The sequence below is a fragment of the Callithrix jacchus genome, chromosome 3, assembly GCF_049354715.1.
Source record: "Callithrix jacchus isolate 240 chromosome 3, calJac240_pri, whole genome shotgun sequence".
NCBI classification, from domain to species: domain Eukaryota; kingdom Metazoa; phylum Chordata; class Mammalia; order Primates; family Cebidae; genus Callithrix; species Callithrix jacchus.
This window is the reverse complement of record NC_133504.1, coordinates 120,836,463-120,852,062: the sequence shown is the minus strand read 5'-3', so window position 1 is coordinate 120,852,062 and position 15,600 is coordinate 120,836,463.

Sequence of the window (15,600 nt, the reverse complement as noted above, 5' to 3'; positions counted from 1 at the left end):
GCTAACGCAACATCAACACGACCAAAGATGAGATTGAGACTGGCCAGATGTGTGACCTAATGGAAGACAGTTAGTATGCTGGGGTGCCTGACTCCCTATCCCAAAAGCTGAAATGGCCATGACTCCCCTTCCTATTCAACTTAAAGCAGGCTGGAGTATGCTTTAAGTCTATTGAAATAGTCTTGGCGGAAATAAAGCCTAGCAACAAAGGACCCAATGCATGGGAAAACTCACTGGTTTCCATTTGGATTGACTCAGGCTGGAAGAAACAACATGCTGAACTCCCAGCTGTCATGTCACCTGCCATGTCATAGTTGGGTGACTATCTTGCTTGTCCAAGACTCCATAGTCTCTGCACAGGTGAAGACCCTCCCTGGTAATGGAAGCTTCTTCCAGTAGACAATTGTAACCATGATTCAGAGGGCTTTTGCTTGATGTCCTAAATGTCAACATGTGGAATTGCATTTTAAAAGTGTTTTGCTTATGACCAGGTACTAAGTGGATTGACTGCATTTTTCAGCTTGACTGGTGGTAGGCATGCCCTCAGTTCTATGGGGACACGTACAACTTGAACTAATGGATCTGTTCAACTGGAGTTCTCACAAGTGCTGGCTGTTGCTTGCTGTTCTGTTCTCCACCCAGGCCAGCTATTGGTGGGAACTGGGCATTCAGAATGTCTCTCAAAGGTTTCTGTACATCTCACAAGGTTAAAGACTTGTCGGATCAACAGATGACACACGTTCCCAGATGAACTTGGAAGTAGAACTTCAAACAATGTCATGGGTACCTGCAAATCTATGCCGTGTAAATGTTTTGAACCAACACAGCCTCTTTAGATTGAGGAAGCCACACTTAGCAGTGTACTTCATAGCGAATTCCCCAGTGCTGTGAAGTTTCTGTTCAAATTTCTACAGGATGGTTTCACACCACTTGGTTACCATGCTTCTGGTCAACTCAAGGCTTTTTAAGAACACCCTGGTTCCCTATATGGCCGTCTCCTTGGGTTCTCAGTATTACGGTTCCATTCTCTTGTTCATACTAGTTACTCCTACCTAATGATACACCATTTCCCACCCACCACTTGTCTTTCTGCTAGGGTTATATTCCCTACCCTTAATTCTTACCACTTTAAGTTCTGTTGGGTAGTGATCCGATTCCCTCTTAATGTTGAGGGCATTTAAGTCCATATACATTTTCATGAATATGTGGGACCATGGTGACCATGAACAGACCAGTCATAACTCATCTTGGAAAATACCTGTAAATGTGGACAAGGAATAGTATGTAAGTCACCCAGACTTCATGCCATTGTTCCTTATAGAGTAACTACCTCACAGGGTTTCATTATATAGAGGGGAAAAAAATCTGAGGCCAGAGTGTCACCCTTGAAATTTCTCAATCTCGGAAATTATCCATTTTAGGTTGTTTTGAAGTCTTTGCATATACATTTTCTCTTAGAGTGACTTGCTATAGCTTGCCTTGAGAACAAATGTCTCAATGGTTTGTGGTTAAGGGTCAGGTATAACTCAGATCAATAAGCTAAGCCTCTAAATTAAAATCAAACAGTGGGGTGGGTGTCATTCTCACTTTGCTCAACAGAAAGCTAGATGTCTTAAGACCAAGCATGCTCCAGGAAATGATTGTTCCACTGTGCTTACCTGGCTCTTGAGTACACTGACTCAAATGTCAACGTATGTAACATGGAGCCTGTATGAAAAGCTTTTGGTGTGGCAAGGTGTAATGGGTTAAATGTCATGAGCTTAGTCATGTACGTGATTGTCTGACTAAATCAAATAGACATAAAAGGGTGGAGTAAATCTGTCAAAACTTGGAGCATATCTTGGACAAAGTAGACAGTCGGTATTCAAGAAGGGTTGTCTTTTTCTCCTTTTTTCCTTGGCCTGTGGCTTACTGCACCTAACAGATTTCTCTGGAGTGCCTTAAAATCAGTTAAGGACTGCATGTTGTATACAAGCAATGCATTCATATACCGTCCTGTTAACAGTGAAAATCTAGACTAGCATGACATTTGTCTAATTAGGCAATTAACATGTACCAGACAAACCAGAAATGATGGAAATCTTGGAGTTGTTACCATAATTGGTTTCTATTTAAACTGATGTATCTGAGAAAGCATTTACGGGCCTGATCTGCCGGGAACAGGACCTCTCAACTATGCTGTCCTTGGTGGTTATCAGCTGTATAATGCTCTGAAGCTGATCTGCACAAGGTCTTCCTTATACAAATTGTATTGGGATCTGAACTCCAGGTTTGGGTCCACAACCAGATACTAGTTCTGCAAGAAGAGGTGATGGTATGGTTGGGAAAACCTTCCCCATCCCCTGACGCACCTTGCTGTCACCGGCTTCCTACTCTAATTCCTCATGAATAGGTGGTTGACACCTTGTACTCTGTCCTAAACAACCCAGTTGTCTCACTCACTGCCCCGTCTTCCTCTCCAGACTGTTCAAGTCATTCCACTTCTAGGCCTACTAAAACTAGCCTTGATACAAATCTCCAACCCACAGACGGCCCTGCTTTCTCATTCCAGCTATTGCCTTTATTTCCTTGTTATCATCTTTAAAGACCTCGATGTTTCTGGTAAATCTCAACCATTCATGAACGCCAAGTGTCTACTTTGTTCCAATTATAGAAAGGTAAGGCTTGGCTGAGTTAGACTATAGTAGAACCATGTCTCTAACATTGACTTCTGATATTTTTCTAACTCCCAAAGATGGGAGAGAAACCAGAAAATATGTTGGGCATTCTTAGTGAACTTGGACCCTTCTAAACATGTAGCTTTTGCTTCATTCTTACAAGTTTCCCCTTTCAGATAACTAGAGTAAAACATGTGTTATATCCACTGTTACAAAATACTGAGCATATGATAGAATATATTTGCTGGGAAGAACAATGGCAAGGAAAGCCTAGCTGCCCCCCTCCGCCCCCAGTAGAAAACTATCTGGGGTATTCTAAAGTGGCAGGACAATATAAATATACAGCGTAGGATATCTGACTGTCCCCATGGCTCCCTCGTGGAGAAGACTTGTTTGATCAGTGGTAAGTGGGCACCAGTTGCCTACCTGGTATATTTTTGTGTTCTGAGAAAATGCCAAATATTAACAATAACCTGTTGAGAGAATACGTGGGTCAGTCTGTTCCAGGCCTTCACTCTGGAATGCTGTCGGCCCTTGAGTGCTCAGCTCGGAAGGCTGTGGGGGCCCTCCCCATAGACTCAGTTTGCTGTTCTATCTGGGTGTCTGCTTTTCAATTCCTTCAATGCCGCCTGGTTGTGTAGAACCATCTCTATGGCCGAGTGGGTTCTCAGTATCCTACAACTCTGCATAGCAGGAGAGTTGATGAATTTGCTTTGGTGTCTTGTGCTCACCAACTCCTCCATATTACGCCCAGCAACTTCAGTAGCTGTCCTGCTCTAAAATGGCTCCACCCACTGACTCCTTTCTGAAACAGTCCTTCTGTTGCCTCTGATTGCTAGAGGCTAAGTCCTGTGACTGTGTCCCTAGCAGCAGCAGGGACTCTGGGAGAGGGCCCTTGGGGTAAATGGGAGAAACTCCTCAAACTGGGGACGTGAGGTCTTTGAATGTGACAAAGTTCCACAACTATGCTGAACTGGTTCTAAGAAAAACTTACACGTCTACATATCTAATCGGGGCAGCAGATAGCCTTGGCTCACCTGTGCTTTTGAAGACAGTATGAAATTGAGACCAAGTAGCTTATCTGCTTGACTAAATGTCTCAACCGTGTCTATGCCACTGTGGTAAACCATTCACTCTCCAAACAGGGAGCATCCTTACTTGCAGCTCAATTTTCAAAAGTTAGCACAAAGTCATGGCTTCACAACTGTCAAGGTTTTTTTATGGTTACTAAGCGCCCCTGTTGGCAGATGTGTTTAAAACTGGTTGTGCCCTGTAATGCTTCAAAGCGGTAAGACTGTATCTAATCTCTGAACAAGTCCCAGGCTCCAAACATGAGGGTAGGCCCCGTTAGCTCCTCTCATGGCAGCTTTTGCCTTCACCTTTGCTTCATTGTTTGGGCCTCTTGCCTCTTCTCCTAGGATGCTTCTAGGGTTGGCATTGATGATCAACACAATCCCTCCATCCCTTCCACCCAAGACTAACTGCTTTCTTGTCATTTGCTCAAGGTATTTTAGAAGATGCATAGTTGGAAATGTTGAGCTGGTTTTGAGAAACCTTTTTCCCTAATAACACTTTCTTGTGCTTGGATGGAAGGCTTAGGACCTGGGCCCTGGTCCCTAGAAATGACTGATCTTCTAGTCAATAGCTCTCAACTACAGTTAAGGTTGAAAAGGACCCTGGCTAGCTTTTGAGACTACTTAAAGACCAATGTGGTGTTCTGATCTGCCACGGACCAAGATGTTATAAAATGCAATAAAAAGAAAATGCCAAATCTTGTTAAATCCACATTCTAGCAAACAAAGTGGAAGAAATACATGGTTTGTTGGACGAACATACAGGTGACAGGTCACTACAAATGTACAGTGAGTTATCTAGAGGTAACTGAAGTACATCTTAATGTTCTTACACAGAATGACTATTGTACATACAGAATTTAAAGTACTGAGGTCTTGTGACAAATGAGCTTGTTTCACCTGAATCCTGGTTGGAGTGATAGCAATGCTACTCGTAGAGGAAAACAACCAAAAGGCTTTGTTCTAATAGCTTTCACAGTAGAGGCCAATCTCATACCCCTCAAAAGTATGTTGACCAGAATGGAAGAATTTAAAGCCATGGTAGGAGACTCAGGGTATATTTACCTTAAAATGAAGTAATGCTTCATTTTAAACTCATTTCTAATCCTTCATCACCAGCTAGTTACAATGGCTTATCTTAGAAGGCTACAGTTAACTTACTGAAAGATTCCAGATGGGAATTTTTCCTATACATAGATCTTTTGATGGAAAGCAAAATCCAGTGTTTTAATTCAAAAGGGTAGTCTTGTAAATGTGTAATATCAAAACTCACTGATACTTTGTGAACTTATGTAACTTTGTATTTTTGAAACACTGAAGTTCTTTAGCCTCTGCTTCTCTCCCTTCAATTTTACCCAAGGGAAAGGAACTTGGATGGGTGAATGAGACTAGGAACAACTCACAGGGCCTATGTAGTTAACCCTTCTAGAGAGATCTGCCATCAGGACTTTTATGGTACTTTGAATTTTTTAGCTCATGAATGTGTATGGAAGGGTTACTTTGATGGTAGACTTGCTGAGCCTAGTGCAGGGGCCCACTTCCAACTTTGGTTCTGTGATCCAGCATAACAAAGCTGGTCCGATTGATTTCAGGTGTAGTTCCGAGGACTTTCAGAACCCCATGGGGAAAGTGAATGAGTGTGGTACTTTAAATATCTAAGCTCTGAATTTGTGGCTCCTTCCTAGGTGGTCTTGCTCTGGCACACGAGCTACATATTGCTGCTGGTTCTGTATCCAGGGCCCCCCACTGGCATTTAAGAGGTACAGGTAAGTCTAAGGGTCCTCAAAGGCTTATATGTTCCCTGACTGCCATTAGGAGCAAAAGGATCAGAGTTTCCCTGGCCACCCTTTCAACCCCCCCCCCACCCCCGACACACACACTATGGAGAGGAAAACCAGTATCTGCTGTGAGACAGAAGTGAAACTCCTCGGCCAGGTCCTACTGTGTATGGAAGTGAGTGTCTTGAGCGATGGGCTCTCAGAAGCCATTTGACAGAATCTCTGGGTAAGCATCTCCTCCCACACATGCCAGTTTGGCCCACAATGGTCCTGACTTCCCGAGACAGATGAGTGACCATAATTTTGGTCTAAGCAGAAGGACTGGGACATTAAGTACCTTCAGGTTTCGTAGAATGTTGAGAAAGGCTGAGTGTATAAAACAAGAACAGTGGCAAGGAAAACCTAGCCACCCCTCTGCCCCACCAAGTAGAAAACTACTTGGGGCATTCTAAAGTGGCAGGACAATACATAAATATTATACACCTGTTAAAACAAGCGCAGGACATCTGACCCTGCCCCCCACCCATGGCTCCCTCGTGAAGAACACTTTTCAGTTTGATCAGTAGTAAGTGGGCATCAGCTGCCTCTTTGGTATGTTTTTGTATTATGAGAAAATACCACACACTTGTTAACAGTCTGTTCAAAGCCCTTGAGCCCAGAATGCTGTCAGCCCCCTGAGGATCTCTGCTCGGGAGGCTGTTGGCCCCCCGATAGTCCCACTTTGCTGTATATCTGAGGTGTCTGCTTCTCAGTTGCTTCAGCGCTGCCTTGGTGGGGGTCTCTACGGCTGAGCTAGTTCTTGGTAATAGAATTGCAGATGGTGTTCACAGCTTTCCCATACGATACTTAAGGCATCTGTCTAGACGTACCCACAGAGTCCAAACTAGGGATCATTTGAGGGAAAGACCTTCTCTAAGATATTCGTTTGGTGGGAATGTCAGATTGGGTGGCTTACACTGTGGGAAGAAAGGAACTGATTCTAGCAATACCTCTGTGGCCCAGTGTGGGGAGGAGAAATTAGAGTGGGATGATAGCAGTTGGAAGTCTCTTGCTGCTTTCCTGGAAGTAGCAAATGTTGGGGGTTTAGAGGAAGCTCCCAGCACAGGGTTAGAGGAATTCTTAAACATGGGTGAATTTCGGGAAGCTTTGTGAGAATCTGACTATGGATTGTGGCTGGATTCTTGCTCAGCCCCAATATTAAACACAAGGTAACCCTTTACCAGTAGGGCCTAGGGAATATTGGCCAAATTCGTTTATCATTCTGACCTGGAGCATAATTGTGTGTGGGGTTTTCCAAGGTATGTGGATGAGTCTGCCTTGGATTAGATTCTGCATCTCAGCCTGTGGTTAGGGGAGTACTGAACGTAGGCCCAGGGAATGCATTTAAAGGCAATTGGTACTAGCAGGGCTGTAGGAAGAACAACGTCCGTGGTGTCAGTTTGGATCTTCTGCAGCGGTAGCGTTAAGACTTAACGGGGGTAATATTAATACTTGGGGTTGGGGTCGGAGGGAGATAGGACAGGAGCAGCAAGGGAGAATTACACGTGCAAGGAACCACGAAAGGGGAAGAACAGGTAGAGCCCCGGCCTGCAATATGGGTCTGCAATACAGTCTGAGTCGGGACAAGAAAGTACCTATTCCATGATGGACCCTTCCTGGTGGGTGTTCATGTGAGACAGCTCCACACTTCATAACATCCTTACTACGTCCATCCACATTCCTCTACCCGAATCTCGCCTGACTGGTCAGTCCTTTGTTCCAGGCTGCTGACCGGAAAGCTACGCCACTGAACCACCTATGTATGTGCATTCTCACCCTGGGCCATTTATCTGACACAAAGTAGATGACCAGGTATACTGCTTGTAAAAACCCTACCCACTGGGAACCAGGCCAGATACTTGGTTGACCACTTGCAGGTACTTTAACCCTCCTGTGTCTAATTTCTTCATGGCTGGAATGCAGAATAGAACAGATGAGGACCACCAACCCTATTTGCTTGATACTTAAGCATGGCACTAATCTTCATCCTCCACGGGGGTGCGATACTTGTGATTTAATATCTTGGCTGGGGTAGGGACAGTTTAAGAAACCTGCAGCTGGCCTTACTTGCTGGGATGCTCTTGACTTACATGCCATGGACCCAACTTGGAGATTATTCCAAACAGGCACATCAATCTCAACTGTATACTCAGAGGACACACTTCTGGGCAGGTCTTCAGACCTAGTAGACCGTCAGCCAAACAGCTGCAAGAACTCCATTTCCCCAGTCTCTACTGGGGTATAGTATTTTCAAGTTTGAATCTACCTCGCAAATGAAGGGATAGTTATAACCCCTGTTATGTCTGTACTTTAACTTGTGGCCATAATGCTTTGGGTGTCTAGATAGCAATGTCAACTCAGATTCTATGCCCAGTGGTTAATTTCCTTAGTTCAGTGTATGTTGACGTGAATGTCTAGAGATAGACTTGCTAAGGACCCTTGTCTGCTGAGCTAACTGGATCCTCCAGGTATATCTCAAGGTCTTGACACTAGAACCCCTGCTTCTGGGAGCACTGAAAGGTAGAACTGTATCTGAGTAACTTCAGTGCGGCAATAACAATGTGGTTAACACTAACGGTGTTACCAAAGTCGGTAATGGGAGTAGAGTCAGGGAAGGAAAGTGTAACGCAAATTTCACTGCTGCTCAATGGGAAAGGGGAAGGTTTAGAAAAAGTGTCTTCTGTACAGATGGAAAAAAGCTTAAGAAAAGTCGCAGCTTGGTTTTTCCCAGTACCAAGCTGAGGGAGGGGAACAGATTCTACAAGAGCGTCAGCACATACCTAATGTGTTGGGAAGACACTGGGTAGTGTCATACAAGACAATAACATGGTCAGACTTGCATGTTAAACATAGCAACATCTCAAGCCGGAAAACTGACTTTGGGCTTGGAATATGTTTCCTGCTTGAGATAGTCATAGTAATAGACATTAGCTTCCAGGTTTCTGGTATGGGCACTGCTGTGTGTGGTGGTGCTGCCACCTATTGAGGATACAACGGAAGAACAAATCTGGGAAGGGGAAAAGTGACTGGTTACTGTCCTACCTAATGTGAGGATTTGGATTCGGTAAAACTTAGCTTACGATGGAGAGCTCCAGTTGGGATATTACTTGATGTGAAATGTTCAGGACTGTCTCCCTTGGTCTGATAGTTCTAAGTCATGATCTATGTCTCAAATGGAGGCTAGTTCCATCAGATGACTTGCTGTAGAAACCGTGTTTGCCAGAGATGTTATGGCATCTTCATGCATCACAAGCACTTCCAGCACCGTGTGTTAGATCACCTAGCCCAAGCAGTAGGGCACCTCTACTGAAGATACGCTTTTCTCCTGGACTTAAGGATCAGTAAGCTCACTAAATGCTTTGGGAACCATGGCACTTCTCAAGGCCTGGACAGCATTCTCAGGATGAACCCTTTGCATGGTGCCCCGATCCTCATGAAGAAAATTCTTAAGAATCCATGATTTTTCCCAGAATGTTACTTTGGCAGTAGATGCTTCCAGGCATCTGCCTCTCTTCCAAACATAAGGGATCTGAATAATTCATTCTTTAACACGCTGAGGGCCATGGAGTCCCTGCTTTGGGTTGGCGCTTGCCCTGGTGTGCCCTTTCAGGTGGGTGATCCATGTTGAGCTACTGATAACATGGAACCCTTCAGAGGCTGTCAGGGTGTGGTGCTTCCTCCTAGAATGGAAGGAAGAACCTAGAGAATGTGTACAGGATTGGGAGATTTTGGGTTGGAACCATGCAGGCATGTAGAAGGATAATAGCTCCAATGTGTCTGAGCAAGTGGTTGGAGTGCCCAGGAGCAGTGAGGTTGAACATCTGAGCCAGGGGCACGCAAGCTGTAGAACTGCAAGACTATAGTGATCCTACCTGTAGCTTCATAGCTATCTCGGACTTGAGTGCCATGTCATAGGAAGTAGTGAGACGTAGCCCTAGAGTTCCCCTAGAACTTGGAGGTAACTGACAACAGTAGGATTTGCAACTGGCAGGCTTGCCGAGTACCTAATATACCTCCAGGCATCTGTCCTGTACACGTATTCTGACTTCTTTGCCTCTAGAACTCAAGTCAGCTTTTAACCAGCTACCCTCTTCAACTGTCAAGATTAGTCGAGTCACTAAAATGTAAGCAGATTGCTTGTGGAATTCTTGACAAGGCTGTTATTTGTTAGTGGTGGGATAGGCACTTAGTCTTAGGCTCACCAAAAACGGTTCTGAAGTTCATTCGACCTAGTTTTAAACACTACGAGCTTTCTTACTGAGGCTTTTCCTATTAACTATTTCTACTGTTGGCCAACATGGTAAAACAGCCTGGAGATGAGATAGATTGAGGCAACTAAAAGGATCCTCTGCCCTGAGAGCCTACCATCCTTGACTACCCATTTGAATAACCCATCAACTTGCCAGTTTCTCCAATATGAAATTGGAGGCTGGATATTGACATATTGGGATGGATAATTCTTGTGAAGCGGGATGATCTGTCCTGTGCGTTGTGGAATGTTTAGCAGCACCCATGGTCTCTACCCACTAGTTACCAAGTAGCAGCCCCTTTTCTCTGCTGACAACCAAAAATGTCTACGGACATTACCAAATGTGCTGTAGGGTGGGGGTTGGGAAAGATGGTCCCTGTCTGAAATACTGCCTTAGACGGTTAGTGCCAACTATCTGCACCATAATTCACTTGGATTTAATCCTTGTCCTTCTAAATGTCCTTAAACACCTAGGCCTCTGACCTCTAGGCCTTGGCTATTTCTCCCCCTCCAATCCCTGCCTTCTGACTCCACTCACTTTCCCTTGAGTTTTCTTGACCTCCAGTTTTAACTTCTCCACATCTTGGCTGACTACACATTGTGAAGTATCCTGATAAAGCAAACCGCTACTGCAAACCTGGTGGTAACACTGAAGCCAATACAGGGAATCTACACTACTACGTATGTGCACTGTGTCCTGCCCAGATACCCCTGCTAAACGCTGAGCACCCAACCAGAAACTTGGCTGTAAGCAAACCGACCCAGCACACCGTATCCTGACTGTCAATGCTTTCAGCTAGCACTGTGGAAATGTGCTTTCGACTGTGAAGATCCCAGTGAGCCCCTGAGACGGGCTCTTCCTGGAGAGGGAAAAAGGCTTCTTTCATAGTCCAAGGGAACCTTTTGCTAAATTACCATTCCCAAGGCAATATCAGCCTGCTTTAGAGCCCAAGTAGTCATTGCCTAGGTTGTAAGTGTCTGCTAACTGAGGTCTGGTATGATTACTTAGTCTCTACCCCAGTGCTTGCCGGCAGAGTATCCCCCAGATTGTATGGGGCGCCTCATGTGCTGCTAGTCTTTGTGCAGTAGACCTGTTTCTAGAGCCACCTGGGTTCTTAAACCTTAACTTCTAGATCACAAAACCTGCAATGCCAGCTGTGAACTTACCTCTCACTTGAGACTTGTAGGCTAGTGACTCTGGGGACAGCTGTACTGCAGGAAAAAGATAGGCATTACTAATCACTTTCTATCATGTTGTAGTTGGGTTCTACTAGCTTCAACTGGCGTAAGCATATTGGGGCATAGTACATGGAACTGCTGAAGGAATGGCCATGTCCATGACCTTGAGGCATCAGGTTGTCCCATCAAGGGAATGCCAGACCAGAGAAGACTAAGATGACAGCCAAGAGTGAGATTTCACTTCCCAAATGCCTTTGTAGCCAGAGTCAAAAAGGGAGTGCCCTTAAGTCCCTCAGTCTGTAAGAGGCAAGCTCCTTGTATCCTCAAAGCGAGTGTTCTTTCCCAGTTAGGGTAGGTGCTGTTCGTCGTGCGTGATGCTGCTTCCTGACCGTGGGTTTCAAGACTGCATGTCAGGTAGGATCCAGCAAGGCAGAGGGGGAAATGCAGCCCATCCAAGTATTAATAGGCATGACTGATGGATTCCTTCTAATATCCAAAGGTGTCAAAAGTTGAACTGGTTGATAAGGTCCTCTAAAGAGCCCTGAAAATTAAGGTGGACTCAGCATGTCCAATTACTCCATGAAGCCACACATGAATACCAGTAGTTTTGCTGACAGTCTTTTATTTTACTAGTATTTCTATGCCAAGCCAGGACACTCCTCTGCTAAACATAGAAAAATCTGAAGATGTGTAGCTTGCTTGTTTTGCGTTATGCATTTTGTTCTCGTCTCTACCACTCCTCATTCTTTAACCAGATCTGAACACACTTGGATATTCTGAAACCACAAGCTAGTCTTTGCTTCTGCTGACAAGGTCCTTGTGGAAAAAATGGCTTATTTATCATACTTGTATAACTTCTGCCAATCACATGTATAGAGAAAAAAAGAACCCGCAAATCTTGCTGGGAAGTGCCCAATGTGTAAGGCTCCTCCTCAGACATCCAGATTTACTGAAGTATAATAGGCAAATAAAAGTGGCATTTAAGATGCCCAGAATCACTTTGGGAGGCTAAGGCAGGTGGATCTTTCGAGGTCAGGAGTTTGAGACCAGCCTGACCAACACTGTGAAAATGTCTACTTAAAAATTAGCTGGGTGTGGTGGCACGCACCTGTAATCCCAGCTACCCAGGAGGCGGAAGTAGGAGAATCCAATTGAAGCAGAGGTTGCAGTGAGCCGAGATGACTTCAGCTTGGGCAACGAGAGAAACTTTGTCTCAAAGTACAAAGTGTTTCAATATATGCTGAGGTGTTTACCATGACTGAACTAACCTGCCCATCACCTCGCATAGTTTTTGTGGGGGACACGATCTATTCACAGACATCAAGTATAAGACACAGCTAACCACAATCACCATGTCAAGTCTCCAGAACTTATTTGAGCCCGCCTTTACTAGGGAAGGTGACTCTGAACTGGAGCCTATAAAATCTTAGGAGTTGAATCCTTAGTTGTGCAAGCAAACCAAGCTGGACCTGCTGGGAGGCTCTCTCTCGGGTCTCAAAGCTTTTTGGGTTAGCTGACAAACTGAAATAGCATGTCCAACTGCATGTTGCCTTTAAAGCAGAAGAGATTGGCCTAACATTGTTCCCTTAGCAGTAAGCCACGTTTGGTGGCTGAGTAATGAGAAATGCTTCACCCTAATCAAAGCTCTCCCTTGAGTGTTTGTTACCAAGAGATGTGCGGCTTCTGGCTCCATTTGGGCCTGCACTTAAGGAGGCAAGTTCATCCCACTTGTCTTCCTACAATTTGTGTAGGACCTAGGCTGATGCTTGCTCCTCTTTAATATTTTATCCCTCCATTCTTCATGCAAGCTTGACTGCCTTTGAAACAGACAGGAACATGACATGCCCTAAGAGCTAGGTCAAGTGGTTTGAGCCTTAGAATCTGATGCCTGTTACTTCATGAATACCCTAAAAGCAATTAAATGGTTTCATGACAGACTCCTTAGTCACTCAGGAAGCTAGTGTGAAATGGCCTGCAGTGGCTCCTCACAAGCCTCTTAAAGCTCTTGTGTTCTAGGAGGTTGACAAGGGTGTTCAGCCAAGTCTGAGGTCATCTGTGCTTCAAATCATGCCTGTGGCCAGGGCGTTAGGTGCCACAAAACTATTAGTCTGTGTAGTAACATAACTCATGTACAATGCTGAGAGCTGTAGTTTATTAAACTCAATGTTTAGTGTTCATATCTTAAAGCTTTAAGGCTCTTCCATGTTTCTTCTACACTTAATTTTTCAGGAGGGATTCGATAGAACATCACTTTACATGAACTACCAAGGTGGATGATTTATCAAATGCAACAGTAATGGACAGGACTGAAGGAAATCCAGGTCTGATTTCATAAAACCTGTGCTTTCTCGCACTTTGTCCACCTTCCGTTTGCATGGTTCTGCTTCCAAATCATTCCCTTACTGGTCCCATCATTAAGGCAACTTTTGAAAGAGTGACTTGGCAAATGGTAGAGTGACTTGGCAAGTGGTAGCAGCCATGGCCTAGTCAAGGTGAAGTAGCCAGGGGTTTAGAACTCTCGGGGATGAAGGGTTTAATTTACTACCCTGGGCAGGATAATACCTAGACCAGAAGTACTGCCCCAGGGTAAGCAAAATCTGAGTGTGAGAACAGAAATGTCAACAGCATCTTAAAAATTATGAGACTTCAGGCCAGGCATGGTGGCTTACGCCTGTAATCCTAGCACTTTGGGAGGCCGAGGTGTGTGGATCACCTGAGGTCAGGAGTTCAACACCAGCCTGGCCATCATGGTGAAACCCCAACTAAAAAAAAAAAAAAAAAAGAAAGAAAGAAAGAAAGAAAGAAAAAAGAATTATGAGACCTCTGTGCTGCAATTTTGACTTTTAGCTTTGGTTTCTCCACAGACAGTTCTGGAGACAGGACTAGAATAATTTGGGATGATCACAGTGAACATGAGTTGAAGGAGTTGAAAGTGAGACAGTGGACTAAAAGGAGCTAATAAGGGTACTCTAATGAACTCCTATAAGCACCTGGGGCACAATCCCATTGGGGACTAAAACAGTGAATGTTGTACGCGTGGACTTGTTCCACTGTGGAATGGAAGAAAGGGCACTAATCACTGATTGCTACTTCCTGTTCACTGGTTGTCTCTGCAAGCAGGCTGTCCAGCTAGCAGACTGAGGAAGCTCTTCATGGTGGTGGAGAAAGCCCGTAAATACACGATCAGACATAAGTGCCTGAAGTGAAGCTTGCACACGCTGGAACTGTACTGCAGCTGTAGGTGAATTTTGTCGAGGAGACTTGAGATGAAAACATGCCAATGGATTGATCATCCATGTCCTGCCTTGACTTTGAGTAAACTTATGCACTGTCAAAGTGGTTCCCAGCCACAAACCCTAGAGTGACAATGATACGGTTGGTTCCAAGTTATACTCTGCTGTTGGGCCAATAGATGTAATTGACATGTCTGTTCTCATACTCGTAGGTCTTGGTTATCTGTGGCTAGCACTTTTGATCTAGATGATTTCCCCAGTGGAATACATTAAATCTTCATCCCTGAGAGGTCTGAGCCCTTGGCTACTTCACCTGGAATAGGCCATGGCTGCTGCAGTTTGCCAATTCAGTGAGCACCAAGACACTCTCCTTTAAATCCTGAGTTGTAGACACGTTATTTCCTGCTGCCACTCAGTAACAGCAACTCAGACTCATGATGGGGCTAATTACTGTGGGTAGATTTCTTATAGATTCTTAAACTTGTGTCATGTGGGTTTGTACAGATCTTGGCACCCAGGTACTAAGCCTAGTACCCATTAGCTTTCCCACTCCTCTCCCTTCTCCACTTCTGTAGGCCCCAGTGTCTGTTCCCCTGTGCCACGTGTTCTCATCACTTAGCTCCCACCTAAGTGCAAGCCTGTATTCGTGTATTTGGTAATCTGTTCCTGCCTCAGTTTTCTAAGAATAATGGCCTCCAGAGCTCCATCCATGTTCCTGGAAAGGACATGATCTCATTCTTTGTGGCTGCACAGTATTCTATGACCTGTGTACCACATTCTTTATCCAGTCTACCACTGAGCATGTAGGTTGATTTCCTATCTTTATAAATCATATTTTTATCAATACCATTCTCACAAACAGCATACTTGAAGACACTTGAAGTGAACAGCCTGCTAATGTAGTATGTTCAGATACTGTTGCATAGTTGGACATCTTCAGTTAATGATACAGCTTTTCAGAAACTCTCAAACTCCAAGTGGATTCTCATATGTTAGCACCTTTCAAGTGACTTTTGTCTCTCAAACTACAACTCACCAGATGTGATGGCGTTTTTGGTATGTTGAAGTAGACGGATTAGTGTCTGTATAACTGGGCACTAGCCTGTGTTGCTTTGAAAGGATTTTACAGTGTAGCTGTATCTTGCAGATGTAGCTAAAGCCCCAGTAATCTAGCTTTTACTAAGAGTATCCTGGACAGCCAGAACCCAATGCAATCATCTGAGTCACTGTGTAGCAAGTCACTGTCTAGCAAGCAGGTGTGATTAACTCAGATGTGTCAAGGCTGCCTTTATGCTCCACCTTTGGCCAGTGGCATCACCTGCATCTGGATTCTATTCTGCTTAGAAACAATAGCTTTTTTGAGTTGATGAGTTTGTTTGCTCATGATTGATA